This window comes from Elaeis guineensis, chromosome 16, assembly GCF_000442705.2.
Source record: "Elaeis guineensis isolate ETL-2024a chromosome 16, EG11, whole genome shotgun sequence".
Classification (NCBI taxonomy): domain Eukaryota; kingdom Viridiplantae; phylum Streptophyta; class Magnoliopsida; order Arecales; family Arecaceae; genus Elaeis; species Elaeis guineensis.
In genome coordinates this window covers 44,374,994-44,389,632 of record NC_026008.2, presented here as the reverse complement: position 1 = coordinate 44,389,632, position 14,639 = coordinate 44,374,994, and the positions used below count along the sequence as shown (strand labels likewise).

Here is a 14,639-nt window from a genome sequence, read left to right as displayed (position 1 = left end):
TCTTCCTCTCTTTCCCCTTCTTCCCGTGCCTCTGTGCGCGACTGCCGGCGACGGATGTCGCCGATTTTGGTCGGAGAATAGATCCCCTGTTTTGGTCTCTTCTTCCCTTTGGTTTTCCGACGCCGGCGATCAAAACCGACCGCCGGCCTTGCCTCTCCGAGCTCGAGAGGTCGCCTCCCTCTGCCGTCGGGTTCGTCGTGTCGGCCGTGGCCTGGACGGTCGGTCAAGAGAGGGGACCGGCAGTCCCCTGTCTCGGTCAGGATGGAGCCCGAGAAAAAGAAAAGAAAAAGAAGAAAAAGAAGAAAAAGAGAAAAGAAAAAAAAGAAGAAAAAGAGAAAAGAAAAGAAAAGAAAAAGAAAAAAAGAGAGAAAAAAAAGGGAGAGAGAAACTTTCTCTCTCTGTTTTCTCTCTCTCTCTCTTAGATTTTTAGGATTTATGGAATTAAAAAAATATATAGTATAATAATAATAATTAAAAAAAATATAAGAAGAGTTTCCATGGATCAAATTCGAAAAATCCTGGATGCTGTCGTCAAGTTGATCCATGTGGGGACATTGGATTTTAATAAATTTTAATTATTTTTAATTCGATGAAATTTTGATCAAAAATATGATATTTGACGTAACAGGTCCGGAGAAGGATTTTCAAGATTTCTAAAATTCCTAGTTTGAATTTTTTTTGAGGTAAGTAGTGTTTACTTTTATTGAATTTATCTGGTAAATTATAAATTCTGAATTAAATAAATTCATGACATGCTTGTGATTGAAAATATTTATTGAAAATAATTGTTGAAATTATTTATGATTGAAATTATTTGTTGAAATTATTTATGATTGAAGTTATTTGTTGAAAAATTATTATGATGATGTATGATCATAAAGAATGATATGATTGATTTGATTCGAATATCAATTATTTATATTATTTTTGAAAATAATATATGAATTGAAAGATGATATGAAATTGACAACCTGACCGTGTAAAGGACCACGCCAATGGGGGCATATATGTTGGCAATTGATTGTCCTGAGGGTTTATGTCGCCAGCGAGACCAGCGACATGTCGCCAGAGAGACCAACGACAAACTGCCAGCGAGACCAGCGGTTCTAAAGAACTTGGCTACCAGATGATTCGTAGCCTACCGCAAGCAGATACGTGGTATTATGACCCTGCCACAGAAAATGTGGTCATAGTCATGGTTGGTAAGAAGAACTTAAGAAATTGATGAATTTAAGATGATAAGCATAATTTAAAATTATGATGAATTGAATTTTATATATGAATGATAGTATGATTATGATTTCATGAAATTACATATTGATTTTCTTATTATCAGTAAATCGATATGTATAGTATTATTGCCTGATTCATTCAGTTAAAGGTATACACTGCTTACTGGGCTATTTAGCTCATGATGAGTTTTATGTTTTTCTTACGGATCCAAAAAATTAGCATGATGTGGGATTTCGGTTGGGAGAGCGATTAGAGATGGAGTTAGCTCATTTGATTTAGGATTTTCTCAAAATTGATTCAAGACTTTTATTTTTAAGTGTTGGCTTTGTCAGACAATTATTTTTCTTTTGGACACTGAGTTTTGATTTATTATTTGAACTAAGATTTGATTGTTAAAAATTGAAAAAAAAATTATTTAACTTTATGTGTAAGATATCATAATGAGATGCCTTGCATGTTTATGAAAAAAGTTTTCTGTGAGTATGCGGCGATTGCCATGACCCTCGATTCACAATCTCGGATCGGGGGCGTGACAATTAATATGGTATCAGAGCATAAGTAGATAGATAAAGACATATAGAATAGAATGAGCGAGTGATGGGTAGATATTAGGAAATTTGAAAGGTTAGTTATGATGATTATGACCTGACCTGTCTCAAGTAAGTTTATAACTTTATTAAGGATAAGTTATTATCTCAAATTTATCATAAGTCAAAATGCCTCCACGACGAGCGAAGAATACGCAAGAAATGGTAGGAGGGACATCAAATCCACTTGACGATAACACTCCCCAATTAAATAGTGGCACATCTCAGCAGGAGAAAATCTTTGATCCTACCGAAAATACTCTGACAGTACAGGAGGAGCCGAACATGACTCAACTAATGCAAACTCTGATCGGAGTAGTTCAAACACAGCAACAGTTGCTTCAACAACAATATGCACAGCCACGTCAGCATCCTCCACCGACACTTGGATATGGAGAACATCCAATGTAGAGAAACAATATCGTCGAGTTTAAGAAGCTAGCCCCTCCAGCCTTCAAAGGGACCATCGAGCCACTGGAAGCAGATAATTGGATTATAAAAATGGAGAAGGCATTCGCCGTGCAAGAATACCACGATGAAGAGAAGAACCGCTACACAGCATATTTATTACCAGGCGAGGCATACAACTGGTGGCGTATACTTGAACAAAAATATGAACACGATAAGATACCACTCACTTGGGAGAGATTCCGAGATGAATTCTTTGACAAATACTTCCCTCGAAGTATCAGAATACAGAAAGAGCAGGAGTTCATTCATCTGAAACAGGAAAACAGATCCATTGCAGAATATGAAACTAAATTCACGGAGTTAGCCAAGTTTGTTCCAAGATTAGTTGAGATTGAACAAGACAAAGTACATAAATTTGAAATGAGACTGAAGACAGAAATTAAAAAATAAATTGTACCTTATGAGTTAACTACTTATGCCTCAGTTGTGAATAAAGCTCTAATAATTGAGAGAAAAATTAATGAAGCACATGCGGAGAGAAAAAGAAATCAGAAGAAGAGAAATAGGTTTGGTGGAACTCAAGGACGAAATCAGAACAATAAAGATCCAGCAAAGAAGCCAGCAAATGATAAGAATCGTGAGAATGAGACAGCTAGATGTTCGAGATGTGACCGAAGAGAGAATGAGTCTTCTAATTGCCCATAAAATACTGGTTCTTGTTTTAGCTGTGGATAGAAAGGACACAAGATTGCAGATTGCCCCCAGAGGGATGAGAATAGATCCACACAAACAAAGGATGGAGGTCAAAGACCGAAAACTCAAGGAAGGATCTATGCACTCACACAACAGGATGCTCAGGCCTCTAATACTGTCGTGACAGGTATCATTCCTGTATCTGGTATTCATGCTTCAGTTTTGTTTGATTCTGATGCTACACACTCCTTTATATCCACTACTTTTATTAGACAACATGATATAGTATGTGAACATATGAAAACCAAATTATATGTTGAGACACCAGTAGATGGTATTTTGAGTACCGAAAGTGTGTGCAAGTCATGTAGTATCAGAATAGGGGAAAGAGAATTACCGACAGATTTGGTGGTCCTAGATATGCATGATTTTGATGTCATTCTAGGAATGGATTGGCTTACTGCTTATCATGCCTCTGTGGATTGTCATGGAAAGAGAGTGAACTTTCACATACCGGAAGAATTAACATTCAGTTTTGATGGAAGTACAGGAACCACCCCTCCACGTATTATTTCTTTTGTGCAAGCTAGACAGATGCTAAGAAAGGGAGCAGAGGTTACCTAGTATCAATAAAAAATACAGAACATGATGAATTGAAGTTACAGGATATTCCTATCGTAAATGAATTTTCAGATGTATTCATTGATGATTTAACCGGACTACCACCAGACAGAGAAATTAAATTTACCATTGAGTTGGTGCCCAATACCAGTCCGATTTCTAAAGCTCCTTATCGAATGGCTCCTTTGGAGTTAAAGAAGTTAAAAGATCAATTACAAGATTTATTGGATAAAAATTTTATAAAGCCTAGTGTGTCTCCTTGGGGAGCTTCAATCTTATTTGTAAAGAAGAAAGATAGTAGTATGAAGCTTTGTATCGACTATAGAGAGTTGAATAAGAACACTATCAAAAATAAGTATCCTTTACCTCGAATCGATGATTTGTTTGATCAGCTGCAAAGTGTACAAGTCTTTTCTAAAATTGATCTTCGTTCAGGATATCATCAGTTAAAAATCAAAACAGAGGACATACCAAAGACTGCATTTAGAACTCATTATGGACATTATGAATTTCTAGTGATGCCATTTGGGTTAACCAATGCTCCAGCGGCCTTTATGGATTTAATGAACAGAATATTCAGATCCTATCTTGATAAGTTTGTGGTCGTATTTATTGACGATATCTTGATATATTCAAGAAGTAAATTGGAACATGAAGAATATTTACAGTGTGTACTACAAATATTGAGGAAAGAAATGCTTTATGCCAAATTTAAGAAGTGTGATATTTGGTTGGACAAAATAGTCTTTTTAGGACACATCGTGTCTAAAGATGAAATTTCTGTGGATCCAACAAAAGTAAAAACTATGATGCAGTGGAACAGACCTACAAATATTTTCGAGATTCGAAGCTTTCTGGGAATGGCAGGATATTACAGACGATTTATAGAAGGATTCTCTCGCATAGCTGCACCTTTGACTTGTCTTACTCAAAAAGGAGTTAAATTCGAGTGGACCGAAGATTGTGAACAGAGTTTTCAAGAGTTAAAACAATGATTAGTTTCAGCCCCTATCCTTACTATACCAACAGGAGATGAAGGATTCACAATATATAGCGATGCATCTAAAAAGAGACTCAGCTGTGTATGGATGCAACATGGTAAGGTAGTGGCCTACGTCTCAAGACAATTGAAACCATATAAACAGAATTATCCGACACATGATTTGAAATTAGCTGCAGTGATTTTTGCCCTAAAAATTTGGAGACATCACTTATACGGTGCGCAGTGTGAAGTATTTACTGATCATAAGAGTTTGAAGTATATTTTTACGCAGAATGAATTAAACATGAGACAGAGAAGGTTAGAACTGTTGAAAGATTATGATTTAACAATCCATTATCATCCCGGAAAAGCTAATATCGTTGCTGATGCCCTTAGTAGAAAATCCGTGAGAAATTTAGCGGTTTTAATCACACATCAAAGAAAATTATTGGAGGATATAAGAAAACTAGAATTAGACATCCGAATATATGACTCAACAGTACGATTAGCCAACATAAGGGTTCAGCCAACACTCATTGAAAGAATTATAGTTGCCCAAAATGATGATCCGCAACTAATGAAAATAAGGAATTCAGTGGAAGCTGATGTTCAATTTGAATTCAAGATACATGATGATAGTTCGTTGAGGTTCGAAAACAGAATTTGTGTACTCAATGATTCAGTACTCAAGCATGAAATACTTCAGGAAGCACATCAGACCGGTTATACAGTTCATCCGGGAGGTACTAAGATGTATAGACTTAAAAAAAATGTACTGATGGAATAATATGAAGAGAGAGATCGCTCAATTTGTGGCTCAATATTTGGTGTGTCAACAAGTTAAAGCTGAACATCAAAGACCTGCGGGACTACTTCAACCTCTTGATATTCCAGTATGGAAGTGGAAACATATTACTATGGATTTTGTAACTGGACTACCTAAGACTCCAAGTAAAAATGATGCAGCCTGGGTGATTGTGGACCGATTGACAAAGTCTGCACACTTTCTACCAATTAGAGTTGGATTTACTTTGGAAAGACTAGCAAAATTATATATGAAAAAAATTGTAAGGCTACATGAAATTCCAGTGACCATCATATCGGATCGAGACATCAGATTTGTATCACAGTTTTGGAAGAGCTTACACCAGGCATTAGGAACAAAATTGAACTTCAGTACAGCTTTTCATCCACAGACTGATGGTCAGTCAGAGAGAACTATTCAGATCTTAGAAGATATGTTGAGAACTTGTATTTTGGATATGAAAAGTTCATGGGATGAGCATCTACCTTTAATTGAGTTTGCTTACAATAACAGTTATCAGGCTAGCATTGGTATGGCACCTTATGAAGCATTATATGGTAAAAAATGTCGATCACCGATTCATTGGGATGATGTTGGTGAGCAGAGAATTTTGGATCCCGAACTTGTTCAACAAGCAGTCGAGAAGATTCAATTAATTAAAGAACGACTTCGGGCAGCACAAAGCAGACAGAAAAGTTATGCAGATAACAGGAGACGAAAATTAGAATTTCAAATTGGTGACCATGTATTTCTCAAAGTATCTCCTTCAAAAGGAATTTCAAGATTTGGCATTCGTGGCAAATTGAATCCTAGATATGTGGGTCCGTTTGAGATTTTGGAAAGAATTGGTGAGGTGGCGTATAGACTTGCCTTACCACCTTCACTTGCAGGAGTACATAATGTTTTTCATATTTCTATGTTAAAGAAATATTTACCAGACCCAAGTCACATCGTGGAACTTGAACCATTGCAAGCCAGAAAAGATCTATCATATAAAGAATATCCGATACGGATCGTGGACCATAAAGAATAAGTGCTGAGACGTCGCAACATTCCTTACGTCAAGGTACAATGGAGTCGACATTTGGAAAGAGAAGCTACTTAGGAACTAAAGGAAGAAATGAAGCAAAAATATCCCCAGCTCTTCGAGACCACAGGTATGAAAAATTTTGAGGACGAAATTTCTTTTAAGGGTGAAGAATGTTATAGCCCAAAGCCCAAGCCCAACTAGCAAGACCCAAGTCCAAAAAAAAAAAACAGGGAATCGGGAAGAAGACTCCCGATAGGAGTCTTCTTCTCCGATCAAACCAAGGCGATCGGGAGTCCTAGGACCACCAGGAGTCCTAGGGCTCTCTATAAAAAGACCCTCCCCTTCCTTAAAAGCTGATCATCGGTCCTCTTTCCCTCTCTTCCTCCCCGATTTTTTCGAATTGGAGCCGCGGATACTTGTTTCGTTCTCACCGTGATTACTCACCGGTGGGATCACCGGAGGCCGAAGTAAGCTTTCCTCCTCTTCCTCTCTTCTTTTCCCTTCTTTTCGTGCCTCTGTGCACGACTGCCGGTGACGGATGTCGCCGATTTTTGGTCGGAGAAGAGACCCCCTGTTTTGGTCTCTTCTTCCCTTTGGTTTTCCGACGCCGGCGATCAAAACCGACCGCCGACCTTGCCTCTCCGAGCTCGAGAGGTCGCCTCCCCTCTGCCATCGGGTTCGCCGTGTCGGTCGTGGCCTGAACGGCCGGTCAAGGGAGGGGACCTGCCGGTCCCCTGTCTCGGCTAGGATGGAGCCCGAGAAAAAGAAAAGAAAAAGAAGAAAAAGAGAAAAGAAAAAAAGAAGAAAAAGAAGAAAAAGAGAAAAGAAAAGAAAAGAAAAAGAGAGGAAAAAAAAAGAAAAGAGAGAGAGAAACTTTCTCTCTCTGTTTTTTCTCTCTCTTAGATTTTTAGGATTTATGAAATTAAAAAAAAAATATAGTATAATAATAATAATTAAAAGAAATATAGGAAGAGTTTTCATGGATAAAATCCGAAAAATCCTGGATGCTGTCGTCAAGTTGATCCATGTGGGGACATTGAATTTTAATAAATTTTAATTATTTTTAATTCGATAAAATTTTGATCAAAAATATGATATTTGACGTACCAGGTTCGGAGAAGGATTTTCAAGATTTCTAGAATTCCTAGTTTGGATTTTCTTTTGAGGTAAGTAGTGTTTACTTTTATTAAATTTATCTGATAAATTATAAATTTTGAATTAAATAAATTCATGGCATGCTTGTGATTGAAAATATTTATTGAAAATAATTGTTGAAATTGTTTATGATTGAAATTATTTGTTGAAATTATTTATGATTGAAGTTATTTGTTGAAAAATTATTATGATGATGTATGATCATAAAGAATGATATGATTGATTTGACTCGAATATCAATTATTTATATTATTTTTGAAAATAATATATGAATTGAAAGATGATATGAAATTGACAATCTGACTGTGTAAAGGACCCCGCCAATGGGGGCATATACGTTGGCAATTGATTGTCCTAAGGATTTATGTCGCCAGCGAGACCAGCGACATGTTGCCAGAGAAACCAGCGATAAACCGCCAGCGAGACCAGCGGTTCCAAAGGACTTGGCTGCCAGATGATTCGCAGCCTACCGCAAGCAGATACGCGATATTATGACCCTACCACAGGAAAAATATGGTCATAGTCATGGTTGGTAAGAAGAACTTAAGAAATTGATGAATTTAAGATGATAAGCATAATTTGAAATTATGATGAATTGAATTTTATATATGAATGATAGTATGATTATGATTTCATGAAATTACATATTGATTTTGTTATTATCAGTAAATCGATATGTAAAGTATTATTGTCTGATTCATTCAATTAAAGGTATACACTGCTTACTGGGCTATTTAGCTCATGATGAGTTTTATATTTTTCTTACAGATCCAGAAAATTAGCATGATGCGGGATTTCGGTTGGGAAAGCGATTAGAGATGGAGTTAGCTCATTTGATTTAGGATTTTCTCAGAATTGATTCAATACTTTTATTTTTAAGTGTTGGCTTTGTCAGACAATTATTTTTCTTTTGGACATTGAGTTTTGATTTGTTATTTGAACTAAGATTTGATTGTTAAAAATTGAAAAAAAAATTATTTAACTTTATGTGTAAGATATCATGATGAGATGCCTTGCATGCTTATGGAAAAAGTTTTCTATGAATATGCGGCGGTTGTCATGACTCTCGATTCATAATCTTGGATTGGAGGTGTGACAGTCAGCAAAATGTAGGGGTGGTTGTAAGGCTCATGTAGGTTTAGATTGGAATAATTAACATATACAACCTTGAGCCATTCCCAGCCTGATGCAGCATGAAGTCATGACTCCTCTCCTACCCGTACTTGCTGACTATCCGAGAACCCGGACTAACATGACCTAAATAACCAAAGCTATTGTACTCTATATGACCCAACTCAGCCTGACTGACTCCATAATTATTCTACTCACCATGACACAACTCCAGAGGGACCCAACCTCAACAACTACACCAAAAAAAGACTATTCGCTCTTAAAAATCTTACCATGGCTATGACAGTCAACCAACACAGATCAATTCAGAACAAATAAAACTCTAACTTCATGACCTGAGGTAAGCTGACCACGTTCAAATTTCAGGACAGAAAATTCAGACCTAAATTCAAAAATCCCAGACCAAATCTGGCCCGAAGAGAGGTCAACATTTGCCACACCAAAGAAGGCACATAGGATGGACAAGCCTTCACAAGAAGATGATGCTCAAAATAATTCATCCAGACAAATGACGAAAAGATAAAGAACCATTAGTGAGTACTATCGGCAAAACAACTAAATGGAACCTTGGTACTATCGATAAAACATCTAAATAGAAACCTTCATCGTTTGTCAAATAAAAACAAGGCTTATTTTAGCTCCTCGGTGGTATCTAGTGCAAAATGGCGGGTGCTGAAGGAAGAAAGGATCCACTGGAGCATCATTTGCAATCTCTTTTTACATGCAATTCACTATGTGCAGATACTTCATCTTTGATTATGAGGCATAGTTGATTAGGGAAAATAATTAAGACAAGCTTAGAACTTCTGAAGAACTGGCTATTGCATACCTTATGTCGTCCAAATCAAATACTTAAGCATCAAAATGGCAAATAATGGTTGGTTTAAAAAATTAGTAGAGTTTGTCTATTTTGGTGGAAAGACAGTAACATAATCCCCCTCCCTCCCTCTCTCTCTCTCTTTCTCACACACACACACACACAAAATAAGTTACAATGGACAGCTGTTTTGTCCACTCACCAAACTCTGAAACAACTGATACACATCACTTAATTTATATATCAAGAAAAGAAAATATACTTAAAAGTTATACAAAAATAGCAACATAAGATATTAATTTTTAGAATACAAAATCATAATTGTTAAAGTTACAGCAGTTAAAGTGTCATATGAATTAGTATTTATATACTTAAAAGTAGTGAGACAAAAATATTTGTCTTCAATTTAACATTGTACATGATTTTTATGCTACCATTTTGATGGAAAAAATGATAACCCATCAAGTTAGTTTCTTTTACAACCAGAACAATGAGGATACCAAACATGGAGCCAAAATCCCATCCAGTACAGGTCAATTGGCCAGTTTATACTATAACTAGCTGATGTATGAAACTAAAGAACACAAAGCAAGAAGCTCAAAACATAGAAGACAATAAGGAGAGAATTAAGTTCGGGACTTGTTTGATAACATAGTTGAGAACAGCGCATGAACAAGCCCACCAACACATGTAAGCACTTTGACATGCACTTCACCCCTGGGACTATTGACTCCTATTTCTAGGTACCTTAGGACTCATAAAATGCCAAAAGGTTTCCAAGTTCATCTAAAAGAAGCAAGTTGTGCAGCCCCTTACCTTTAGGGATTCAAGTCCAATTAAGACTTCTTTAGAGAGCAAGCTGAGCTTATTGGCTTCCAATGCAACTGGTTATTTCAGATTTCAAAAGGAACAAAATACCCACTATGAACTCATGATTCGTAAATTGCATATACTGATCTGGAAGAATAACTTACCTTTTTGTTTTCAACATGTACATGTTCATAAGAACAGGATGGGATCAAAGACTCAGCTCTAATTTTAACTCTAGTTTGATAAGAACCAGCCCATCAAACTAATCCTGAAGCAGTGCAATGGTCTAGCTGCATCCCCAGCATGAACCAGTAGATTTTGGTGTGTGGCTAGGAACAGGCTATTAACAGCAAGACCTCTAATATTGTTTTGGTGGTAGTCAGATCTCGTATGAATTAGTGATATCAGCTGGTTTGGATGAATTCAAACTGTTTCAAGTTTGAAGAATTGCCTTCACTATGGAAGAGAGATATAAGAAACAAGGCAAAAGAAGCAAAACTATAGAGGTAACTAGAAAATTCTAGACCTCGGCAAGGAATCACTGACACCTACAATTTCAGATTCAGGACAGAAAATCACAATATGCTGAAAATAGATATAATAGTAAAGGCTGATTGAATCCCAAGTACAAGTGCAGAAGCTTCTAAATTGCATTACACTTGTGCTGCATTCTCACATACTTAACATCTACTTCATGCATTTTTATTTAAGAGGAAAAGGAAAGAAAACAAGCTCTGACCTTCAACGAATCATGTCTGTAATGTACACACATAATCTCTCAGGCTAGTATTTTTTGCAAGCTATTTTGTAATGTGCTATGTAAGTTTTACTGCATGTACTTTACCATTCTAAGACAGACAAGACATGGCTGTCAGTGCATTCTACCTTTGCGGTAGCAAAACACACGTTACTCTTCTAGTATGGTTAGGTAATTGCATGCATGACCAACTTACAACACAATGATAACTAACTAGTGATAGATAATAACCTACATGAGTGCCACTATCTCAAACTCAGCATATCTAAACTATAAAATGGACATGGTGCTTTATGTAAATACGTTGGAGAAACTCTATATATTTTAACATGTTTGTGAGAACCAAGAAGCAAGCAAAGGGTAGACTTGAAAGTCACTATTCTTAGTTTTCAATGATGCAATATGCAATTTTTTGTCCACAACTTGTCTAATAACCAAAAATAATTAGGATACCTAAAAAAAAAAATTTTTTTCCCCTGAAAAGGAGCTTCATTTTTGTTACAAGGCTAGATTAATCAATAAGGATGCAGCTATTATCCAACTTGTGACTGTTTGTATCATGCTCTGACCTCTAACAAGTGGGATGATGCTTAAATTCATAGAACCACTGAGGTTGTTGAAGATCATGTTCTCAACTAATTTACATAGCAAGCTTAATTTTAAAGTTGATAAGAGTTGGGCATCATTCCTGTAGTTTATAAGAATTCCTGCAGAGGGTTTACGTTTTAAAGACCCCATGCTCCACCAATATTTCCTAGGAGAATAATGACTTAAAAAAAAAAAAAGTACATGGCCATGGAGGTTGTTTTCTAATGATCCTTACTTTTTCATTTTTGATTGCACAAAGTCCTAAATCTTAATCTAGACAGTGGTACAGTTGAACTGTAGATGCTGCCAACTATATTCGGCACTTGGAATTTGCCACATATTGGGACAATTAACCCATATTCTTCCGCACATGCCTCATGTATTAAAGTGTTAGCCCCTTCTGAATCATTTGGAAAGGTGCTACATATTCTTGGAATTATCCCCTTCCTTCATGCTTTGCTGGCTGTAAAACCTTCCTTTTGTGCCCTTTTTTTATGCTTGATGTTGGACAAAGTATACTATATCTGGAAATTATCTTTTTAGGAGACAAGAAACAAAGACATGGGCATTACTTGGGTGCAGAACATAATAGCAGATGGTGATCGGTAATACATTACAAATTACCAAAAGTTTTCCTTCTTTATATTTCTAAAATTTTTAATTTTCACATTGTCCTTCTGACACTTCGTGCAGGTTTTTATGCAATCCAAACATCATGCCCTTTTGTACTATGTTCTACACGGATGCCCAAATTCCGACTCATGACCCAGCTTAGAATGTGGAGACGAAACATCCCTTGGGAGAAAAATTAAGTAGCACCAAGGTTTGGAGAGACAAGAAACTTAATTAGAACAGCAAAAGCTTTTCCGAAATTTGGTTCTCGAAACTAGGTACAGCTATTTAGTTAGTCCCGGTGTATTAAATTAAATTCTATATTAACAGAACATGAACGCCTTCCCCAACAAGATAAACTCTATATAGCATAAACTCTCCCATACTCCCAATTGCATAATCGACAAGCGCGAATTTAGTATGAACAAAGAAAAAAAAAATGAAGACTAAGCACGAGATAGAAGAAGAAATCTGCTGCTGAGATTATTATAGCACCGCATGACATCAAAGAGAAGGGAGCAGAACTCTCACACTAACCATCAAGGGAAAGAAAAGATTTAAGACAGAGAGATGGGAACTACCTCGACGCCGGAGAAGACAAACGCCGCCGCCTTCGCGGCCGCTGCCTTCGGCCGTCCTCCGTCGGCCGCTGACGGTGCCGCAGGGAAGAAGAGATGGTCTTACAGTTTCGAAGCGAAAGCCTTCGCATCTCGTCGCCAAATATATAAAAATAACATTTTTTGGGCGTTGCGGTGTAAAAGTGCTTGGGACGAACCTGAGTCGGTCTCTGCACTCTCAGTGCTGGAGCTGGAGCTGGACTTGGCCGGTTTAGGCCCATTGGCCCGACCGATTTTGGATCGGATTTCAGATTAGGACTGAAATAATTTAGAACAGATTTAGCTTTAATTATAGGATCAATTTGTCTTTTAAGTCAGATTAAAATATATTTTTAGCTCGGCCTATGTCCGAGTTCGAAGTCCAATCCGATCAAAAGCCTGAATATTAGGTCTAAACCCAATTCACAAAATTATTTTTTTCCACATCAGAACTCTAAAAACATGAATTAGAGCAAGAACTTAGAATTATCATATTAATTCAAGCAAAAAATTAAGATTATCAAATTAATTAAAATAGATTCTATTAAAAGGGGAATGGGATCTTTTCTCACAACTTGTGACTCGTGACTCTTCGAGATGCTTCTCCCTTTGGGACTCTTCCTCCTCTACGGCCTTCCAAGCAACAGCAGCCTTCAGCCAAGCAATGGCGACCTTCCGAACAGCTGGGGTAACGGCCTTCTCCTCCGTTGACAACATCATGCTCGTAGATGGGTGTGAAATACGACGGTGGCCACGTTACCGATATCTGTCTCTCGACCACTCGTCTCGTGGGCTAGATCCCTGTCAGAACCCTCGGCAACCTCATCGCCCTCCAGGTGGTTAGCCTCCACCTTAATGCCCTCTTCGGCCCCCACCCATCAGGCCTCACCGGCTACAAAGAGCTCCAGATTGTCTACCTCTAGAGGAGCCACTTCTCCGATGGGTGGCCTCCAACCAGATGATGGTGACCTTCCAAGCAGTGGTGGTGGTTGCAGCAGCCTCCTCCTTCTCTTCCATCGATGACACCATGCTCGTGGATGGGCGTGAAATATGATAGTGGCCGCATTATCGAGATTTGCCTCTAAGCCACCCATCTCGTAGGCTGGATCCCCATCAGAACCCTCAACAACCTCACCACCCTCCAGATGGTCAGCCTCCGCATCAACACCCTCTCCGATCCCCTCTCACTATACCTCGCTGACAATAAGGAGCTTTGGATTGTGTACCTCCAAAGGAATTGCTTCTCCGACAAGAACCCCCTCTCCCCGACTGTTCTCCCTCGACAAGCTGGTTCTACTCAATCTTGCCATCAACACCTTCACTGATGGTTGTGTTGGAGAAGGGGAGAGAGATGACCGGATGGGTTAGGTTAGGGTATTTTTAATTTTTTTTTAGAGAGGGAAGAGAACTGGTGTGAGCTGGTCCAATCGGATTCAAGTCTGGGCTCAGACCTTAATTTTTTAAAAATCTTCGAGCTTAAGCCTGATCCGAATCCTAATAAAACATTTTGGACTGGGCTCGAGCAAAAATGTGGGCCGACCCAGTCCGGCTCTACTCAGCGCCTTAGGTCAATACAAATTAAGAAGACATGAAGTTACAAATAACACCTTATCGGTATTATTGTTACGTTTAAGTAATAAGTATCTTGGCGTGCCAAAAGAAGCAGTTTTGTACATAGGCCGCTAACTCATATCGGAATAATAAGCAAGTATCGATTATATATTTTAAAAACAATGCTTCTGTTAGTTTTCACCGGTAGGTAACGGCTCTCGGCGCTCCGGGACTGAATGTAGCGGAAGCAAAATTACATT

At 37.8% G+C, this 14,639-nt stretch overlaps 1 protein-coding gene across 1 annotated transcript in view; it reads right to left on the bottom strand.

The window, feature by feature from the left end:
- Positions 1–12,885, bottom strand: part of LOC105059120 (heavy metal-associated isoprenylated plant protein 3-like) — a 20,360-nt gene extending 7,475 nt beyond the window's left edge. The window contains exon 1 of the mRNA XM_073249697.1: positions 12,814–12,885. The gene's annotated coding sequence lies outside the window, so the exon portion shown is untranslated. The remainder of the gene's footprint in view (positions 1–12,813) is intronic.
- Between the last annotated feature and the right edge of the window lie 1,754 nt (positions 12,886–14,639).